General features: G+C 33.5%; 33 non-coding genes across 33 annotated transcripts; all 33 read left to right on the forward strand.

Annotated features, from left to right (window-relative positions):
* Positions 1 to 204: 204 nt before the first annotated feature.
* TRNAR-UCU (transfer RNA arginine (anticodon UCU)) lies at positions 205 to 290 on the forward strand. The gene is given in 2 exon segments: positions 205 to 241; positions 255 to 290. It is a non-coding gene; the product is annotated as a tRNA-Arg (tRNA).
* Positions 291 to 377: 87 nt separating this feature from the next.
* On the forward strand, positions 378 to 463 carry TRNAR-UCU (transfer RNA arginine (anticodon UCU)). Its single transcript is given in 2 exon segments — positions 378 to 414; positions 428 to 463. It is a non-coding gene; the product is annotated as a tRNA-Arg (tRNA).
* A 1,177-nt stretch (positions 464 to 1,640) lies between these two features.
* TRNAR-UCU (transfer RNA arginine (anticodon UCU)) lies at positions 1,641 to 1,726 on the forward strand. Its single transcript is given in 2 exon segments — positions 1,641 to 1,677; positions 1,691 to 1,726. It is a non-coding gene; the product is annotated as a tRNA-Arg (tRNA).
* Positions 1,727 to 1,813: 87 nt separating this feature from the next.
* On the forward strand, positions 1,814 to 1,899 carry TRNAR-UCU (transfer RNA arginine (anticodon UCU)). The gene is given in 2 exon segments: positions 1,814 to 1,850; positions 1,864 to 1,899. It is a non-coding gene; the product is annotated as a tRNA-Arg (tRNA).
* Positions 1,900 to 1,986: 87 nt separating this feature from the next.
* Positions 1,987 to 2,072, forward strand: TRNAT-UGU (transfer RNA threonine (anticodon UGU)). Its single transcript is given in 2 exon segments — positions 1,987 to 2,023; positions 2,037 to 2,072. It is a non-coding gene; the product is annotated as a tRNA-Thr (tRNA).
* An 827-nt stretch (positions 2,073 to 2,899) lies between these two features.
* TRNAR-UCU (transfer RNA arginine (anticodon UCU)) lies at positions 2,900 to 2,985 on the forward strand. Its single transcript is given in 2 exon segments — positions 2,900 to 2,936; positions 2,950 to 2,985. It is a non-coding gene; the product is annotated as a tRNA-Arg (tRNA).
* Positions 2,986 to 3,072: 87 nt separating this feature from the next.
* On the forward strand, positions 3,073 to 3,158 carry TRNAR-UCU (transfer RNA arginine (anticodon UCU)). The gene is given in 2 exon segments: positions 3,073 to 3,109; positions 3,123 to 3,158. It is a non-coding gene; the product is annotated as a tRNA-Arg (tRNA).
* Positions 3,159 to 4,316: 1,158 nt separating this feature from the next.
* Positions 4,317 to 4,402, forward strand: TRNAR-UCU (transfer RNA arginine (anticodon UCU)). The gene is given in 2 exon segments: positions 4,317 to 4,353; positions 4,367 to 4,402. It is a non-coding gene; the product is annotated as a tRNA-Arg (tRNA).
* Positions 4,403 to 4,489: 87 nt separating this feature from the next.
* On the forward strand, positions 4,490 to 4,575 carry TRNAR-UCU (transfer RNA arginine (anticodon UCU)). The gene is given in 2 exon segments: positions 4,490 to 4,526; positions 4,540 to 4,575. It is a non-coding gene; the product is annotated as a tRNA-Arg (tRNA).
* An 87-nt stretch (positions 4,576 to 4,662) lies between these two features.
* On the forward strand, positions 4,663 to 4,748 carry TRNAT-UGU (transfer RNA threonine (anticodon UGU)). The gene is given in 2 exon segments: positions 4,663 to 4,699; positions 4,713 to 4,748. It is a non-coding gene; the product is annotated as a tRNA-Thr (tRNA).
* Positions 4,749 to 5,402: 654 nt separating this feature from the next.
* On the forward strand, positions 5,403 to 5,488 carry TRNAR-UCU (transfer RNA arginine (anticodon UCU)). The gene is given in 2 exon segments: positions 5,403 to 5,439; positions 5,453 to 5,488. It is a non-coding gene; the product is annotated as a tRNA-Arg (tRNA).
* Positions 5,489 to 5,575: 87 nt separating this feature from the next.
* TRNAR-UCU (transfer RNA arginine (anticodon UCU)) lies at positions 5,576 to 5,661 on the forward strand. Its single transcript is given in 2 exon segments — positions 5,576 to 5,612; positions 5,626 to 5,661. It is a non-coding gene; the product is annotated as a tRNA-Arg (tRNA).
* An 87-nt stretch (positions 5,662 to 5,748) lies between these two features.
* Positions 5,749 to 5,834, forward strand: TRNAR-UCU (transfer RNA arginine (anticodon UCU)). The gene is given in 2 exon segments: positions 5,749 to 5,785; positions 5,799 to 5,834. It is a non-coding gene; the product is annotated as a tRNA-Arg (tRNA).
* An 87-nt stretch (positions 5,835 to 5,921) lies between these two features.
* Positions 5,922 to 6,007, forward strand: TRNAT-UGU (transfer RNA threonine (anticodon UGU)). Its single transcript is given in 2 exon segments — positions 5,922 to 5,958; positions 5,972 to 6,007. It is a non-coding gene; the product is annotated as a tRNA-Thr (tRNA).
* An 827-nt stretch (positions 6,008 to 6,834) lies between these two features.
* TRNAR-UCU (transfer RNA arginine (anticodon UCU)) lies at positions 6,835 to 6,920 on the forward strand. Its single transcript is given in 2 exon segments — positions 6,835 to 6,871; positions 6,885 to 6,920. It is a non-coding gene; the product is annotated as a tRNA-Arg (tRNA).
* An 87-nt stretch (positions 6,921 to 7,007) lies between these two features.
* TRNAR-UCU (transfer RNA arginine (anticodon UCU)) lies at positions 7,008 to 7,093 on the forward strand. Its single transcript is given in 2 exon segments — positions 7,008 to 7,044; positions 7,058 to 7,093. It is a non-coding gene; the product is annotated as a tRNA-Arg (tRNA).
* Positions 7,094 to 7,180: 87 nt separating this feature from the next.
* TRNAR-UCU (transfer RNA arginine (anticodon UCU)) lies at positions 7,181 to 7,266 on the forward strand. Its single transcript is given in 2 exon segments — positions 7,181 to 7,217; positions 7,231 to 7,266. It is a non-coding gene; the product is annotated as a tRNA-Arg (tRNA).
* A 76-nt stretch (positions 7,267 to 7,342) lies between these two features.
* On the forward strand, positions 7,343 to 7,428 carry TRNAR-UCU (transfer RNA arginine (anticodon UCU)). Its single transcript is given in 2 exon segments — positions 7,343 to 7,379; positions 7,393 to 7,428. It is a non-coding gene; the product is annotated as a tRNA-Arg (tRNA).
* Positions 7,429 to 7,515: 87 nt separating this feature from the next.
* Positions 7,516 to 7,601, forward strand: TRNAR-UCU (transfer RNA arginine (anticodon UCU)). Its single transcript is given in 2 exon segments — positions 7,516 to 7,552; positions 7,566 to 7,601. It is a non-coding gene; the product is annotated as a tRNA-Arg (tRNA).
* A 1,001-nt stretch (positions 7,602 to 8,602) lies between these two features.
* TRNAR-UCU (transfer RNA arginine (anticodon UCU)) lies at positions 8,603 to 8,688 on the forward strand. The gene is given in 2 exon segments: positions 8,603 to 8,639; positions 8,653 to 8,688. It is a non-coding gene; the product is annotated as a tRNA-Arg (tRNA).
* A 260-nt stretch (positions 8,689 to 8,948) lies between these two features.
* TRNAT-UGU (transfer RNA threonine (anticodon UGU)) lies at positions 8,949 to 9,034 on the forward strand. Its single transcript is given in 2 exon segments — positions 8,949 to 8,985; positions 8,999 to 9,034. It is a non-coding gene; the product is annotated as a tRNA-Thr (tRNA).
* An 87-nt stretch (positions 9,035 to 9,121) lies between these two features.
* TRNAR-UCU (transfer RNA arginine (anticodon UCU)) lies at positions 9,122 to 9,207 on the forward strand. The gene is given in 2 exon segments: positions 9,122 to 9,158; positions 9,172 to 9,207. It is a non-coding gene; the product is annotated as a tRNA-Arg (tRNA).
* Positions 9,208 to 10,381: 1,174 nt separating this feature from the next.
* TRNAT-UGU (transfer RNA threonine (anticodon UGU)) lies at positions 10,382 to 10,467 on the forward strand. The gene is given in 2 exon segments: positions 10,382 to 10,418; positions 10,432 to 10,467. It is a non-coding gene; the product is annotated as a tRNA-Thr (tRNA).
* An 87-nt stretch (positions 10,468 to 10,554) lies between these two features.
* On the forward strand, positions 10,555 to 10,640 carry TRNAR-UCU (transfer RNA arginine (anticodon UCU)). Its single transcript is given in 2 exon segments — positions 10,555 to 10,591; positions 10,605 to 10,640. It is a non-coding gene; the product is annotated as a tRNA-Arg (tRNA).
* Positions 10,641 to 11,641: 1,001 nt separating this feature from the next.
* Positions 11,642 to 11,727, forward strand: TRNAR-UCU (transfer RNA arginine (anticodon UCU)). Its single transcript is given in 2 exon segments — positions 11,642 to 11,678; positions 11,692 to 11,727. It is a non-coding gene; the product is annotated as a tRNA-Arg (tRNA).
* A 260-nt stretch (positions 11,728 to 11,987) lies between these two features.
* TRNAT-UGU (transfer RNA threonine (anticodon UGU)) lies at positions 11,988 to 12,073 on the forward strand. Its single transcript is given in 2 exon segments — positions 11,988 to 12,024; positions 12,038 to 12,073. It is a non-coding gene; the product is annotated as a tRNA-Thr (tRNA).
* Positions 12,074 to 12,900: 827 nt separating this feature from the next.
* On the forward strand, positions 12,901 to 12,986 carry TRNAR-UCU (transfer RNA arginine (anticodon UCU)). The gene is given in 2 exon segments: positions 12,901 to 12,937; positions 12,951 to 12,986. It is a non-coding gene; the product is annotated as a tRNA-Arg (tRNA).
* Positions 12,987 to 13,073: 87 nt separating this feature from the next.
* TRNAR-UCU (transfer RNA arginine (anticodon UCU)) lies at positions 13,074 to 13,159 on the forward strand. Its single transcript is given in 2 exon segments — positions 13,074 to 13,110; positions 13,124 to 13,159. It is a non-coding gene; the product is annotated as a tRNA-Arg (tRNA).
* An 87-nt stretch (positions 13,160 to 13,246) lies between these two features.
* TRNAR-UCU (transfer RNA arginine (anticodon UCU)) lies at positions 13,247 to 13,332 on the forward strand. The gene is given in 2 exon segments: positions 13,247 to 13,283; positions 13,297 to 13,332. It is a non-coding gene; the product is annotated as a tRNA-Arg (tRNA).
* A 76-nt stretch (positions 13,333 to 13,408) lies between these two features.
* Positions 13,409 to 13,494, forward strand: TRNAR-UCU (transfer RNA arginine (anticodon UCU)). The gene is given in 2 exon segments: positions 13,409 to 13,445; positions 13,459 to 13,494. It is a non-coding gene; the product is annotated as a tRNA-Arg (tRNA).
* Positions 13,495 to 13,581: 87 nt separating this feature from the next.
* On the forward strand, positions 13,582 to 13,667 carry TRNAR-UCU (transfer RNA arginine (anticodon UCU)). Its single transcript is given in 2 exon segments — positions 13,582 to 13,618; positions 13,632 to 13,667. It is a non-coding gene; the product is annotated as a tRNA-Arg (tRNA).
* Positions 13,668 to 14,668: 1,001 nt separating this feature from the next.
* On the forward strand, positions 14,669 to 14,754 carry TRNAR-UCU (transfer RNA arginine (anticodon UCU)). Its single transcript is given in 2 exon segments — positions 14,669 to 14,705; positions 14,719 to 14,754. It is a non-coding gene; the product is annotated as a tRNA-Arg (tRNA).
* A 260-nt stretch (positions 14,755 to 15,014) lies between these two features.
* Positions 15,015 to 15,100, forward strand: TRNAT-UGU (transfer RNA threonine (anticodon UGU)). The gene is given in 2 exon segments: positions 15,015 to 15,051; positions 15,065 to 15,100. It is a non-coding gene; the product is annotated as a tRNA-Thr (tRNA).
* The last annotated feature ends 1,298 nt before the right edge of the window (positions 15,101 to 16,398 follow it).

Genomic DNA, 16,398 nt, shown 5'->3' on the forward strand with positions numbered 1-16,398 from the left:
ATAAAAAAATGAAAACTAGGTAGACATCAGTGGCTCTGTTTCGCAATGGATAGCGCATTGGACTTCTAGAAGGTTGTAGTTATTCAAAGGTTGTGGGTTCGAGTCCCACCAGAGTCGATGTTTTGTTTCAAAGGTAAAAATGTACTTACAATGTATATAACAAATGTACTGTATATTAGACAATAGTTTACGTGAAAAATACATGGCTCTGTGGCGCAATGGATAGCGCATTGGACTTCTAGTAGTTTGCAGTTATTCAAAGGTTGTGGGTTCGAGTCCCACCAGAGTCGATATTTTGTTTCAAAGGTAAAAATGTACTTACAATGTATATGACAAATGTACCGTATATTAGACAATAGCTAACATGAAAAATACATGGCTCTGTGGCGCAATGGATAGCGCATTGGACTTCTAGTAGTTTGCAGTTATTCAAAGGTTGTGGGTTCGAGTCCCACCCGAGTCGATGTTTTGTTTCAAAGGTAAAAATGTACTTACATTGTATATAACAAATGTACTGTATATTAGATAATAGTTTACGTGAAAAATACATGGCTCTGTGGCGCAATGGATAGCGCATTGGACTTCTAGAAGGTTGTAGTTATTTAAAGGTTGTGGGTACGAGTCCCACCAGAGTCGATGTTTTGTTTCAAAGGTAAAAATGTACTTACAATGTATATTACAAATGTACTGTATATTAGATAATAGTTTAAGCTAAATAGACATGGCTCTGTGGTGCAATGGATAGTGCATTGGACTTGTAATAGTTTGTAGTTTTTCAAAGGTTGTGGGTTTTTGAGTCCCACCAGAGTCTATGTTTTGTTTCAAAGGTAAAAATGGACTTACAATGTACATATAAAATTTATAGTAGAAACGCATCAACTATATTCACAATCTCTTGATAAGTAATCAACTTAGAAAATCCCTTTAAATGAAAGATAATCAGATTCAAATACATTTTTAGATTCTTTAAATCATTGTCTGGTAATCAAAATGTTTATTTTAGAATTAATATATAATCAAATTCGATGCCAAGTCAAATCAACTAGCTGTGCACAGATTGAATGGTATTTTCATTTAAAAATGATAACCAAACTTATTTTTACTTATACTCCACAAATGGGTATCACAAAGGACTTACATATTTGATAAAAACCTGAAATAGGACCAGAATTGAAATCAGCAGGAGGTAGACTTAGACATGACTGTTGCATTTTGGAGAAATGCGGCAATTATCTGACACCTGTTACCACAATATAATTATAGTAGAAAGTAAGAAGAATATCTTAATTGGTAAACAGTCCAATATCTATGTAAATATTTTTTTTAAAATCAGGTTTTTATCTTGATTTGCAATAAACATTTACTCTATCACACATAATGCAAATGTCCCGACATTTGCTTGCACATCACACAATCAGGATACCAAATATTAATCAATAAAAAAATGAAAATTAGGTAGACATCAGTGGCTCTGTTTCGCAATGGATAGCGCATTGGACTTCTAGAAGGTTATTGTTATTCAAAGGTTGTGGGTTCGAGTCCCACCAGAGTCGATGTTTTGTTTCAAAGGTAAAAATGTACTTACAATGTATATAACAAATGTACTGTATATTAGACAATAGTTTACTTGAAAAATACGTGGCTCTGTGGCGCAATGGATAGCGCATTGGACTTCTAGTAGTTTGCAGTTATTCAAAGGTTGTGGGTTCGAGTCCCACCAGAGTCGATGTTTTGTTTCAAAGGTAAAAATGTACTTACAATGTATATAACAAATGTACTGTATATTAGACAATAGCTTACGCAAAAAATACATGGCTCTGTGGCGCAATGGATAGCGCATTGGACTTCTAGTAGTTTGCAGTTATTCAAAGGTTGTGGGTTCGAGTCCCACCAGAGTCGATGTTTTGTTTCAAAAGTAAAAATGTACTTACAATGTATATAACAAATGTACTGTATATTAGATAATAGTTTAAGCCAAATAGACATGGCTCTGTGGCGCAATGGATAGTGCATTGGACTTGTAGTAGTTTGTAGTTATTCAAAGGTTGTGGGTTTGAGTCCCACCAGAGTCTATGTTTTGTTTCAAAGGTAAAAATGGACTTACAATGTACATATAAAATTTATAGTAGAAACGCATCAACTATATTTACAATCTCGTGATAAGTAATCAACTTAGAAAATCCCTTTAAATGAAAGATAATCAGATTCAAATACATTTTTAGATTCTTTAAATCATTGTCTGGTAATCAAAATGTTTATTTTAGAATTGATATAATCAAATTCGATGCCAAATCAAATCAACTAGCTATGCACAGATTGAATGGTATTTTCATTTAAAAATGATAAACAAACTTATTTTTACTTATAATCCACAAATGGGTATCACAAAGGACTTACATATTTGATAAAAACCTGAAATAGGACCAGAATTGAAATCAGCAGGAGGTAGACTTAGACATGACTGTTGCATTTTGGAGAAATGCGGAAATTATCTGACACCTGTTACCACCATATAATTATAGTAGAAAGTAAGAAGAATATCTTAATTGGTAAACAGTCCAATATCTATGTAAATATTTTTTTTAAAATCAGGTTTTTATCTTGATTTGCAATAAACATTTACTCTATCACACATAGTGCAAATGTCCCGACATTTGCTTGCACATCACACAATCAGGATACCAAATATTAATCAATAAAAAAATGAAAACTAGGTAGACATCAGTGGCTCTGTTTCGCAATGGATAGCGCATTGGACTTCTAGAAGGTTGTAGTTATTCAAAGGTTGTGGGTTCGAGTCCCACCAGAGTCGATGTTTTGTTTCAAAGGTAAAAATGTACTTACAATGTATATAACAAATGTACTGTATATTAGACAATAGTTTACGTGAAAAATACATGGCTCTGTGGCGCAATGGATAGCGCATTGGACTTCTAGTAGTTTGCAGTTATTCAAAGGTTGTGGGTTCGAGTCCCACCAGAGTCGATATTTTGTTTCAAAGGTAAAAATGTACTTACAATGTATATGACAAATGTACCGTATATTAGACAATAGCTAACATGAAAAATACATGGCTCTGTGGCGCAATGGATAGCGCATTGGACTTCTAGTAGTTTGCAGTTATTCAAAGGTTGTGGGTTCGAGTCCCACCCGAGTCGATGTTTTGTTTCAAAGGTAAAAATGTACTTACATTGTATATAACAAATGTACTGTATATTAGATAATAGTTTACGTGAAAAATACATGGCTCTGTGGCGCAATGGATAGCGCATTGCACTTCTAGAAGGTTGTAGTTATTTAAAGGTTGTGGGTACGAGTCCCACCAGAGTCGATGTTTTGTTTTAAAGGTAAAAATGTACTTACAATGTATATTACAAATGTACTGTATATTAGATAATAGTTTAAGCTAAATAGACATGGCTCTGTGGTGCAATGGATAGTTTGTAGTTTTTCAAAGGTTGTGGGTTTTTGAGTCCCACCAGAGTCTATGTTTTGTTTCAAAGGTAAAAATGGACTTACAATGTACATATAAAATTTATAGTAGAAACGCATCAACTATATTCACAATCTCTTGATAAGTAATCAACTTAGAAAATCCCTTTAAATGAAAGATAATCAGATTCAAATACATTTTTAGATTCTTTAAATCATTGTCTGGTAATCAAAATGTTTATTTTAGAATTAATATATAATCAAATTCGATGCCAAGTCAAATCAACTAGCTGTGCACAGATTGAATGGTATTTTCATTTAAAAATGATAACCAAACTTATTTTTACTTATACTCCACAAATGGGTATCACAAAGGACTTACATATTTGATAAAAACCTGAAATAGGACCAGAATTGAAATCAGCAGGAGGTAGACTTAGACATGACTGTTGCATTTTGGAGAAATGCGGCAATTATCTGACACCTGTTACCACAATATAATTATAGTAGAAAGTAAGAAGAATATCTTAATTGGTAAACAGTCCAATATCTATGTAAATATTTTTTTTAAAATCAGGTTTTTATCTTGATTTGCAATAAACATTTACTCTATCACACATAATGCAAATGTCCCGACATTTGCTTGCACATCACACAATCAGGATACCAAATATTAATCAATAAAAAAATGAAAATTAGGTAGACATCAGTGGCTCTGTTTCGCAATGGATAGCGCATTGGACTTCTAGAAGGTTATTGTTATTCAAAGGTTGTGGGTTCGAGTCCCACCAAAGTCGATGTTTTGTTTCAAAGGTAAAAATGTACTTACAATGTATATAACAAATGTACTGTATATTAGACAATAGTTTACTTGAAAAATACATGGCTCTGTGGCGCAATGGATAGCGCATTGGACTTCTAGTAGTTTGCAGTTATTCTAAGGTTGTGGGTTCGAGTCCCACCAGAGTCGATGTTTTGTTTCAAAGGTAAAAATGTACTTACAATGTATATAACAAATGTACTGTATATTAGACAATAGCTTACGCAAAAAATACATGGCTCTGTGGCGCAATGGATAGCGCATTGGACTTCTAGTAGTTTGCAGTTATTCAAAGGTTGTGGGTTCGAGTCCCACCAGAGTCGATGTTTTGTTTCAAAAGTAAAAATGTACTTACAATGTATATAACAAATGTACTGTATATTAGATAATAGTTTAAGCCAAATAGACATGGCTCTGTGGCGCAATGGATAGTGCATTGGACTTGTAGTAGTTTGTAGTTATTCAAAGGTTGTGGGTTTGAGTCCCACCAGAGTCTATGTTTTGTTTCAAAGGTAAAAATGGACTTACAATGTACATATAAAATTTATAGTAGAAACGCATCAACTATATTTACAATCTCGTGATAAGTAATCAACTTAGAAAATCCCTTTAAATGAAAGATAATCAGATTCAAATACATTTTTAGATTCTTTAAATCATTGTCTGGTAATCAAAATGTTTATTTTAGAATTGATATAATCAAATTCGATGCCAAATCAAATCAACTAGCTATGCACAGATTGAATGGTATTTTCATTTAAAAATGATAAACAAACTTATTTTTACTTATAATCCACAAAAGGGTATCACAAAGGACTTACATATTTGATAAAAACCTGAAATAGGACCAGAATTGAAATCAGCAGGAGGTAGACTTAGACATGACTGTTGCATTTTGGAGAAATGCGGAAATTATCTGACACCTGTTACCACCATATAATTATAGTAGAAAGTAAGAAGAATATCTTAATTGGTAAACAGTCCAATATCTATGTAAATATTTTTTTTAAAATCAGGTTTTTATCTTGATTTGCAATAAACATTTACTCTATCACACATAATGCAAATGTCCCGACATTTGCTTGCACATCACACAATCAGGATACCAAATATTAATCAATAAAAAAATGAAAATTAGGTAGACATCAGTGGCTCTGTTTCGCAATGGATAGCGCATTGGACTTCTAGAAGGTTATTGTTATTCAAAGGTTGTGGGTTCGAGTCCCACCAGAGTCAATGTTTTGTTTCAAAGGTAAAAATGTACTTACAATGTATATAACAAATGTACTGTATATTAGACAATAGTTTACTTGAAAAATACATGGCTCTGTGGCGCAATGGATAGCGCATTGGACTTCTAGTAGTTTGCAGTTATTCAAAGGTTGTGGGTTCGAGTCCCACCAGAGTCGATGTTTTGTTTCAAAGGTAAAAATGTACTTACAATGTATATAACAAATGTACTGTATATTAGACAATAGTTTACGCAAAAAATACATGGCTCTGTGGCGCAATGGATAGCGCATTGGACTTCTAGTAGTTTGCAGTTATTCAAAGGTTGTGGGTTCGAGTCCCACCAGAGTCGATGTTTTGTTTCAAAAGTAAAAATGTACTTACAATGTACATAACAAATATACTGTATATTAGATAATAGTTTAAGCCAAATAGACATGGCTCTGTGGCGCAATGGATAGTGCATTGGACTTGTAGTAGTTTGTAGTTATTCAAAGGTTGTGGGTTTGAGTCCCACCAGAGTCTATGTTTTGTTTCAAAGGTAAAAATGGACTTACAATGTACATATAAAATTTATAGTAGAAACGCATCAACTATATTTACAATCTCGTGATAAGTAATCAACTTAGAAAATCCCTTGAAATGAAAGATAATCAGATTCAAATACATTTTTAGATTCTTTAAATCATTGTCTGGTAATCAAAATGTTTATTTTAGAATTGATATAATCAAATTCGATGCCAAATCAAATCAACTAGCTATGCACAGATTGAATGGTATTTTCATTTAAAAATGATAAACAAACTTATTTTTACTTATAATCCACAAATGGGTATCACAAAGGACTTACATATTTGATAAAAACCTGAAATAGGACCAGAATTGAAATCAGCAGGAGGTAGACTTAGACATGACTGTTGCATTTTGGAGAAATGCGGAAATTATCTGACACCTGTTACCACCATATAATTATAGTAGAAAGTAAGAAGAATATCTTAATTGGTAAACAGTCCAATATCTATGTAAATATTTTTTTTAAAATCAGGTTTTTATCTTGATTTGCAATAAACATTTACTCTATCACACATAGTGCAAATGTCCCGACATTTGCTTGCACATCACACAATCAGGATACCAAATATTAATCAATAAAAAAATGAAAACTAGGTAGACATCAGTGGCTCTGTTTCGCAATGGATAGCGCATTGGACTTCTAGAAGGTTGTAGTTATTCAAAGGTTGTGGGTTCGAGTCCCACCAGAGTCGATGTTTTGTTTCAAAGGTAAAAATGTACTTACAATGTATATAACAAATGTACTGTATATTAGACAATAGTTTACGTGAAAAATACATGGCTCTGTGGCGCAATGGATAGCGCATTGGACTTCTAGTAGTTTGCAGTTATTCAAAGGTTGTGGGTTTGAGTCCCACCAGATTCGATGTTTTGTTTCAAAGGTAAAAATGTACTTACAATGTATATGACAAATGTACTGTATATTAGACAATAGTTTACGGGAAAAATACATGGCTCTGTGGCGCAATGGATAGCGCATTGGACTTCTAGTAGTTTGCAGTTATTCAAAGGTTGTGGGTTCGAGTCCCACCCGAGTCGATGTTTTGTTTCAAAGGTAAAAATGTACTTTTATTGTATATAACAAATGTACTGTATATTAGATAATAGTTTACGTGAAAAATACATGGCTCTGTGGCGCAATGGATAGCGCATTGGACTTCTAGAAGGTTGTAGTTATTCAAAGGTTGTGGGTTCGAGTCCCACCAGAGTCGATGTTTTGTTTCAAAGGTTACAATGTATATAACAAATGTACTGTATATTAGACAATAGTTTACGTGAAAAATGCATGGCTCTGTGGCGCAATGGATAGCGCATTGGACTTCTAGTAGTTTGCAGTTATTCAAAGGTTGTGGGTTCGAGTCCCACCAGAGTCGATGTTTTGTTTCAAAGGTAAAAATGTACCTACAATGTATATAACAAATGTACTGTATATTAGATAATAGTTTAAGCCAAATAGACATGGCTCTGTGGCGCAATGGATAGCGCATTGGACTTCTAGTAGTTTGCAGCTATTCAAAGGTTGTGGGTTCGAGTCCCACCAGAGTCGATGTTTTGTTTCAAAGGTAAAAATGTACTTACAATGTATATAACAAATGTACTGTATATTAGATAATAGTTTAAGCTAAACAGACGTGGCTCTGTGTCGCAATGGATAGTTAATTGGAATTCTAGTAGTTTGTAGTTATTCAAAGGTTGTGGGTTCGAGTCCCACCCGAGTCGATGTTTTGTTTCAAAGGTAAAAATGGACTTACAATGTACATATCAAATTTATAGTAGTAACGCATCAACTATATTCACAATCTCTTGATAAGTAATCTACTTAAAAATCCCTTTAAATGAAAGATAATCAGATTCAAATAAATTTTTAGATTCTTTAAATCATTCTCTGGTAATCAAAATGTTTATTTTAGAATTAATATATAATCAAATTCGATGCCAAGTCAAATCAACTAGCTGTGCACAGATTGAATGGTATTTTCATTTAAAAATGATAACCAAACTTATTTTTACTTATACTCCACAAATGGGTATCACAAAGGACTTAAATATTTGATAAAAACCTGAAATAGGACCAGAATTGAAATCAGCAGGAGGTAGACTTAGACATGACTGTTGCATTTTGGAGAAATGCGGCAATTATCTGACACCTGTTACCACCATATAATTATAGTAGAAAGTAAGAAGAATATCTTAATTGGTAAACAGTCCAATATCTATGTAAATATTTTTTTTAAAATCAGGTTTTTATCTTGATTTGCAATAAACATTTACTCTATCACACATAATGCAAATGTCCCGACATTTGCTTGCACATCACACAATCAGGATACCAAATATTAATCAATAAAAAAATGAAAACTAGGTAGACATCAGTGGCTCTGTTTCGCAATGGATAGCGCATTGGACTTCTAGAAGGTTATTGTTATTCAAAGGTTGTGGGTTCGAGTCCCACCAGAGTCGATGTTTTGTTTCAAAGGTAAAAATGTACTTACAATGTATATAACAAATGTACTGTATATTAGACAATAGTTTACTTGAAAAATACATGGCTCTGTGGCGCAATGGATAGCGCATTGGACTTCTAGTAGTTTGCAGTTATTCAAAGGTTGTGGGTTCGAGTCCCACCAGAGTCGATGTTTTGTTTCAAAGGTAAAAATGTACTTACAATGTATATAACAAATGTACTGTATATTAGACAATAGTTTACGCAAAAAATACATGGCTCTGTGGCGCAATGGATAGCGCATTGGACTTCTAGTAGTTTGCAGTTATTCAAAGGTTTTGGGTTCGAGTCTCACCAGAGTCGATGTTTTGTTTCAAAAGTAAAAATGTACTTACAATGTATATAACAAATGTACTGTATATTAGATAATAGTTTAAGCCAAGTAGACATGGCTCTGTGGCGCAATGGATAGTGCATTGGACTTGTAGTAGTTTGTAGTTATTCAAAGGTTGTGGGTTTGAGTCCCACCAGAGTCGATGTTTTGTTTCAAAGGTAAAAATGTACCTACAATGTATATAACAAATGTACTGTATATTAGATAATAGTTTAAGCCAAATAGACATGGCTCTGTGGCGCAATGGATAGCGCATTGGACTTCTAGTAGTTTGCAGCTATTCAAAGGTTGTGGGTTCGAGTCCCACCAGAGTCGATGTTTTGTTTCAAAGGTAAAAATGTACTTACAATGTATATAACAAATGTACTGTATATTAGATAATAGTTTAAGCTAAATAGACGTGGCTCTGTGTCGCAATGGATAGCTTATTGGAATTCTAGTAGTTTGTAGTTATTCAAAGGTTGTGGGTTCGAGTCCCACCCGAGTCGATGTTTTGTTTCAAAGGTAAAAATGGATTTACAATGTACATATCAAATTTATAGTAGTAACGCATCAACTATATTCACAATCTCTTGATAAGTAATCTACTTAAAAATCCCTTTAAATGAAAGATAATCAGATTCAAATAAATTTTTAGATTCTTTAAATCATTCTCTGGTAATCAAAATGTTTATTTTAGAATTAATATATAATCAAATTCAATGCCAAGTCAAATCAACTAGCTGTGCACAGATTGAATGGTATTTTCATTTAAAAATGATAACCAAACTTATTTTTACTTATACTCCACAAATGGGTATCACAAAGGACTTAAATATTTGATAAAAACCTGAAATAGGACCAGAATTGAAATCAGCAGGAGGTAGACTTAGACATGACTGTTGCATTTTGGAGAAATGCGGCAATTATCTGACACCTGTTACCACCATATAATTATAGTAGAAAGTAAGAAGAATATCTTAATTGGTAAACAGTCCAATATCTATGTAAATATTTTTTTTAAAATCAGGTTTTTATCTTGATTTGCAATAAACATTTACTCTATCACACATAATGCAAATGTCCCGACATTTGCTTGCACATCACACAATCAGGATACCAAATATTAATCAATAAAAAAATGAAAATTAGGTAGACATCAGTGGCTCTGTTTCGCAATGGATAGCGCATTGGACTTCTAGAAGGTTATTGTTATTCAAAGGTTGTGGGTTCGAGTCCCACCAGAGTCGATGTTTTGTTTCAAAGGTAAAAATGTACTTACAATGTATATAACAAATGTACTGTATATTAGACAATAGTTTACGCAAAAAATACATGGCTCTGTGGCGCAATGGATAGCGCATTGGACTTCTAGTAGTTTGCAGTTATTCAAAGGTTTTGGGTTCGAGTCTCACCAGAGTCGATGTTTTGTTTCAAAAGTAAAAATGTACTTACAATGTATATAACAAATGTACTGTATATTAGATAATAGTTTAAGCCAAGTAGACATGGCTCTGTGGCGCAATGGATAGTGCATTGGACTTGTAGTAGTTTGTAGTTATTCAAAGGTTGTGGGTTTGAGTCCCACCAGAGTCGATGTTTTGTTTCAAAGGTAAAAATGTACCTACAATGTATATAACAAATGTACTGTATATTAGATAATAGTTTAAGCCAAATAGACATGGCTCTGTGGCGCAATGGATAGCGCATTGGACTTCTAGTAGTTTGCAGCTATTCAAAGGTTGTGGGTTCGAGTCCCACCAGAGTCGATGTTTTGTTTCAAAGGTAAAAATGTACTTACAATGTATATAACAAATGTACTGTATATTAGATAATAGTTTAAGCTAAATAGACGTGGCTCTGTGTCGCAATGGATAGCTTATTGGAATTCTAGTAGTTTGTAGTTATTCAAAGGTTGTGGGTTCGAGTCCCACCCGAGTCGATGTTTTGTTTCAAAGGTAAAAATGGACTTACAATGTACATATCAAATTTATAGTAGTAACGCATCAACTATATTCACAATCTCTTGATAAGTAATCTACTTAAAAATCCCTTTAAATGAAAGATAATCAGATTCAAATAAATTTTTAGATTCTTTAAATCATTCTCTGGTAATCAAAATGTTTATTTTAGAATTAATATATAATCAAATTCAATGCCAAGTCAAATCAACTAGCTGTGCACAGATTGAATGGTATTTTCATTTAAAAATGATAACCAAACTTATTTTTACTTATACTCCACAAATGGGTATCACAAAGGACTTAAATATTTGATAAAAACCTGAAATAGGACCAGAATTGAAATCAGCAGGACGTAGACTTAGACATGACTGTTGCATTTTGGAGAAATGCGGCAATTATCTGACACCTGTTACCACCATATAATTATAGTAGAAAGTAAGAAGAATATCTTAATTGGTAAACAGTCCAATATCTATGTAAATATTTTTTTTAAAATCAGGTTTTTATCTTGATTTGCAATAAACATTTACTCTATCACACATAATGCAAATGTCCCGACATTTGCTTGCACATCACACAATCAGGATACCAAATATTAATCAATAAAAAAATGAAAACTAGGTAGACATCAGTGGCTCTGTTTCGCAATGGATAGCGCATTGGACTTCTAGAAGGTTATTGTTATTCAAAGGTTGTGGGTTCGAGTCCCACCAGAGTCGATGTTTTGTTTCAAAGGTAAAAATGTACTTACAATGTATATAACAAATGTACTGTATATTAGACAATAGTTTACTTGAAAAATACATGGCTCTGTGGCGCAATGGATAGCGCATTGGACTTCTAGTAGTTTGCAGTTATTCAAAGGTTGTGGGTTCGAGTCCCACCAGAGTCGATGTTTTGTTTCAAAGGTAAAAATGTACTTACAATGTATATAACAAATGTACTGTATATTAGACAATAGTTTACGCAAAAAATACATGGCTCTGTGGCGCAATGGATAGCGCATTGGACTTCTAGTAGTTTGCAGTTATTCAAAGGTTTTGGGTTCGAGTCTCACCAGAGTCGATGTTTTGTTTCAAAAGTAAAAATGTACTTACAATGTATATAACAAATGTACTGTATATTAGATAATAGTTTAAGCCAAATAGACATGGCTCTGTGGCGCAATGGATAGTGCATTGGACTTGTAGTAGTTTGTAGTTATTCAAAGGTTGTGGGTTTGAGTCCCACCAGAGTCTATGTTTTGTTTCAAAGGTAAAAATGGACTTACAATGTACATATAAAATTTATAGTAGAAACGCATCAACTATATTTACAATCTCGTGATAAGTAATCAACTTAGAAAATCCCTTTAAATTAAAGATAATCAGATTCAAATACATTTTTAGATTCTTTAAATCATTGTCTGGTAATCAAAATGTTTATTTTAGAATTGATATAATCAAATTCGATGCCAAATCAAATCAACTAGCTATGCACAGATTGAATGGTATTTTCATTTAAAAATGATAAACAAACTTATTTTTACTTATAATCCACAAATGGGTATCACAAAGGACTTACATATTTGATAAAAACCTGAAATAGGACCAGAATTGAAATCAGCAGGAGGTAGACTTAGACATGACTGTTGCATTTTGGAGAAATGCGGAAATTATCTGACACCTGTTACCACCATATAATTATAGTAGAAAGTAAGAAGAATATCTTAATTGGTAAACAGTCCAATATCTATGTAAATATTTTTTTTAAAATCAGGTTTTTATCTTGATTTGCAATAAACATTTACTCTATCACACATAGTGCAAATGTCCCGACATTTGCTTGCACATCACACAATCAGGATACCAAATATTAATCAATAAAAAAATGAAAACTAGGTAGACATCAGTGGCTCTGTTTCGCAATGGATAGCGCATTGGACTTCTAGAAGGTTGTAGTTATTCAAAGGTTGTGGGTTCGAGTCCCACCAGAGTCGATGTTTTGTTTCAAAGGTAAAAATGTACTTACAATGTATATAACAAATGTACTGTATATTAGACAATAGTTTACGTGAAAGATACATGGCTCTGTGGCGCAATGGATAGCGCATTGGACTTCTAGTAGTTTGCAGTTATTCAAAGGTTGTGGGTTCGAGTCCCACCAGAGTCGATGTTTTGTTTCAAAGGTAAAAATGTACTTACAATGTATATGACAAATGTACTGTATATTAGACAATAGTTTACGTGAAAAATACATGGCTCTGTGGCGCAATGGATAGCGCATTGGACTTCTAGTAGTTTGCAGTTATTCAAAGGTTGTGGGTTCGAGTCCCACCCGAGTCGATGTTTTGTTTCAAAGGTAAAAATGTACTTACATTGTATATAACAAATGTACTGTATATTAGATAATAGTTTACGTGAAAAACACATGGCTCTGTGGCGCAATGGATAGCGCATTGGACTTCTAGAAGGTTGTAGTTATTCAAAGGTTCTGGGTTCGAGTCCCACCAGAGTCGATGTTTTGTTTCAAAGGTTACAATGTATATAACCAATGTACTGTATATTAGACAATAGTTTACGTGAAAAATGCATGGCTCTGTGGCGCAATGGATAGCGCATTGGACTTCTAGTAGTTTGCAGTTATTCAAAGGTTGTGGGTTCGAGTCCCACCAGAGTCGATGTTTTGTTTCAAAGGTAAAAATGTACCTACAATGTATATAACAAATGTACTGTATATTAGATAATAGTTTAAGCCAAATAGACATGGCTCTGTGGCGCAATGGATAGCGCATTGGACTTCTAGTAGTTTGCAGCTATTCAAAGGTTGTGGGTTCGAGTCCCACCAGAGTCGATGTTTTGTTTCAAAGGTAAAAATGTACTTACAATGTATATAACAAATGTACTGTATATTAGATAATAGTTTAAGCTAAATAGACGTGGCTCTGTGTCGCAATGGATAGCTAATTGGAATTCTAGTAGTTTGTAGTTATTCAAAGGTTGTGGGTTCGAGTCCCACCCGAGTCGATGTTTTGTTTCAAAGGTAAAAATGGACTTACAATGTACATATCAAATTTATAGTAGTAACGCATCAACTATATTCACAATCTCTTGATAAGTAATCTACTTAAAAATCCCTTTAAATGAAAGATAATCAGATTCAAATAAATTTTTAGATTCTTTAAATCATTCTCTGGTAATCAAAATGTTTATTTTAGAATTAATATATAATCAAATTCGATGCCAAGTCAAATCAACTAGCTGTGCACAGATTGAATGGTATTTTCATTTAAAAATGATAACCAAACTTATTTTTACTTATACTCCACAAATGGGTATCACAAAGGACTTAAATATTTGATAAAAACCTGAAATAGGACCAGAATTGAAATCAGCAGGAGGTAGACTTAGACATGACTGTTGCATTTTGGAGAAATGCGGCAATTATCTGACACCTGTTACCACCATATAATTATAGTAGAAAGTAAGAAGAATATCTTAATTGGTAAACAGTCCAATATCTATGTAAATATTTTTTTTTAAATCAGGTTTTTATCTTGATTTGCAATAAACATTTACTCTATCACACATAATGCAAATGTCCCGACATTTGCTTGCACATCACACAATCAGGATACCAAATATTAATCAATAAAAAAATGAAAACTAGGTAGACATCAGTGGCTCTGTTTCGCAATGGATAGCGCATTGGACTTCTAGAAGGTTATTGTTATTCAAAGGTTGTGGGTTCGAGTCCCACCAGAGTCGATGTTTTGTTTCAAAGGTAAAAATGTACTTACAATGTATATAACAAATGTACTGTATATTAGACAATAGTTTACTTGAAAAATACATGGCTCTGTGGCGCAATGGATAGCGCATTGGACTTCTATTAGTTTGCAGTTATTCAAAGGTTGTGGGTTCGAGTCCCACCAGAGTCGATGTTTTGTTTCAAAGGTAAAAATGTACTTACAATGTATATAACAAATGTACTGTATATTAGACAATAGTTTACGCAAAAAATACATGGCTCTGTGGCGCAATGGATAGCGCATTGGACTTCTAGTAGTTTGCAGTTATTCAAAGGTTTTGGGTTCGAGTCTCACCAGAGTCGATGTTTTGTTTCAAAAGTAAAAATGTACTTACAATGTATATAACAAATGTACTGTATATTAGATAATAGTTTAAGCCAAATAGACATGGCTCTGTGGCGCAATGGATAGTGCATTGGACTTGTAGTAGTTTGTAGTTATTCAAAGGTTGTGGGTTTGAGTCCCACCAGAGTCTATGTTTTGTTTCAAAGGTAAAAATGGACTTACAATGTACATATAAAATTTATAGTAGAAACGCATCAACTATATTTACAATCTCGTGATAAGTAATCAACTTAGAAAATCCCTTTAAATGAAAGATAATCAGATTCAAATAAATTTTTAGATTCTTTAAATCATTGTCTGGTAATCAAAATGTTTATTTTAGAATTGATATAATCAAATTCGATGCCAAATCAAATCAACTAGCTATGCACAGATTGAATGGTATTTTCATTTAAAAATGATAAACAAACTTATTTTTACTTATAATCCACAAATGGGTATCACAAAGGACTTACATATTTGATAAAAACCTGAAATAGGACCAGAATTGAAATCAGCAGGAGGTAGACTTAGACATGACTGTTGCATTTTGGAGAAATGCGGAAATTATCTGACACCTGTTACCACCATATAATTATAGTAGAAAGTAAGAAGAATATCTTAATTGGTAAACAGTCCAATATCTATGTAAATATTTTTTTTTAAATCAGGTTTTTATCTTGATTTGCAATAAACTAGAGATGTGCACCGGCCACTTTTCAGGTTTTGGGTTTTGGGTTCTGATTACCTTGAGGTTTTGGGTTCTAATGGGTTTTGGCAAAACACCTCCTAAGTGTTTTGTGTTTGGATTTTTTGGGTTTTGGGTTCTGATTTTTTTGTTAAAAAGCATAAAAACTGCTAAAATCGCAGAATTTGGGTGTTTTTTTTGCTCCTACGCTATATTAACCTCAATAACATTCATTTCCACTCATTTACAGTCTATTCTGAACAGCTCACACCTTACAATATTGTTTTTAGGACAAAAGGTTGCACCGAGGTAGCTGGATAACTATGCTAAGCCACACAAGTGTGCGGCCCAAACACGTGGCTCATGTAAGAGTGGCACTGCAGCGGAGTTATGTCACAGAACAGCGCCACTGGAGTGCAAATAATATATGTCAGTGGGTATGCACCAGCAGGCAGTTATACAGATACATCAGTATTAGGCAGTGAGCCCCAGACCACAAAGGTAGAGATATACGGCAGTATTTAATTATTTATTAGGCAGTGAGCCCCAGACCAGACGGTACATACGGCAGTATAGCCAGTGAGCCCCAGACCACAAAGGTAGAGATATACGGCAGTATTTAATTATTTATTAGCCAGTGAGCCCCAGACCAGACGGTATATACGGCAGTATAGCCAGTGAGCCCCAGATCACAAAGGTAGAGATATACGGCAGTATTTAATTATTTATTAGGCAGGCAATATTTAATTATTTATTAGCCA

The sequence above is a fragment of the Crinia signifera genome, chromosome 3 (assembly GCF_055691185.1).
Source record: "Crinia signifera chromosome 3, ASM5569118v1, whole genome shotgun sequence".
NCBI lineage: Eukaryota > Metazoa > Chordata > Amphibia > Anura > Myobatrachidae > Crinia > Crinia signifera.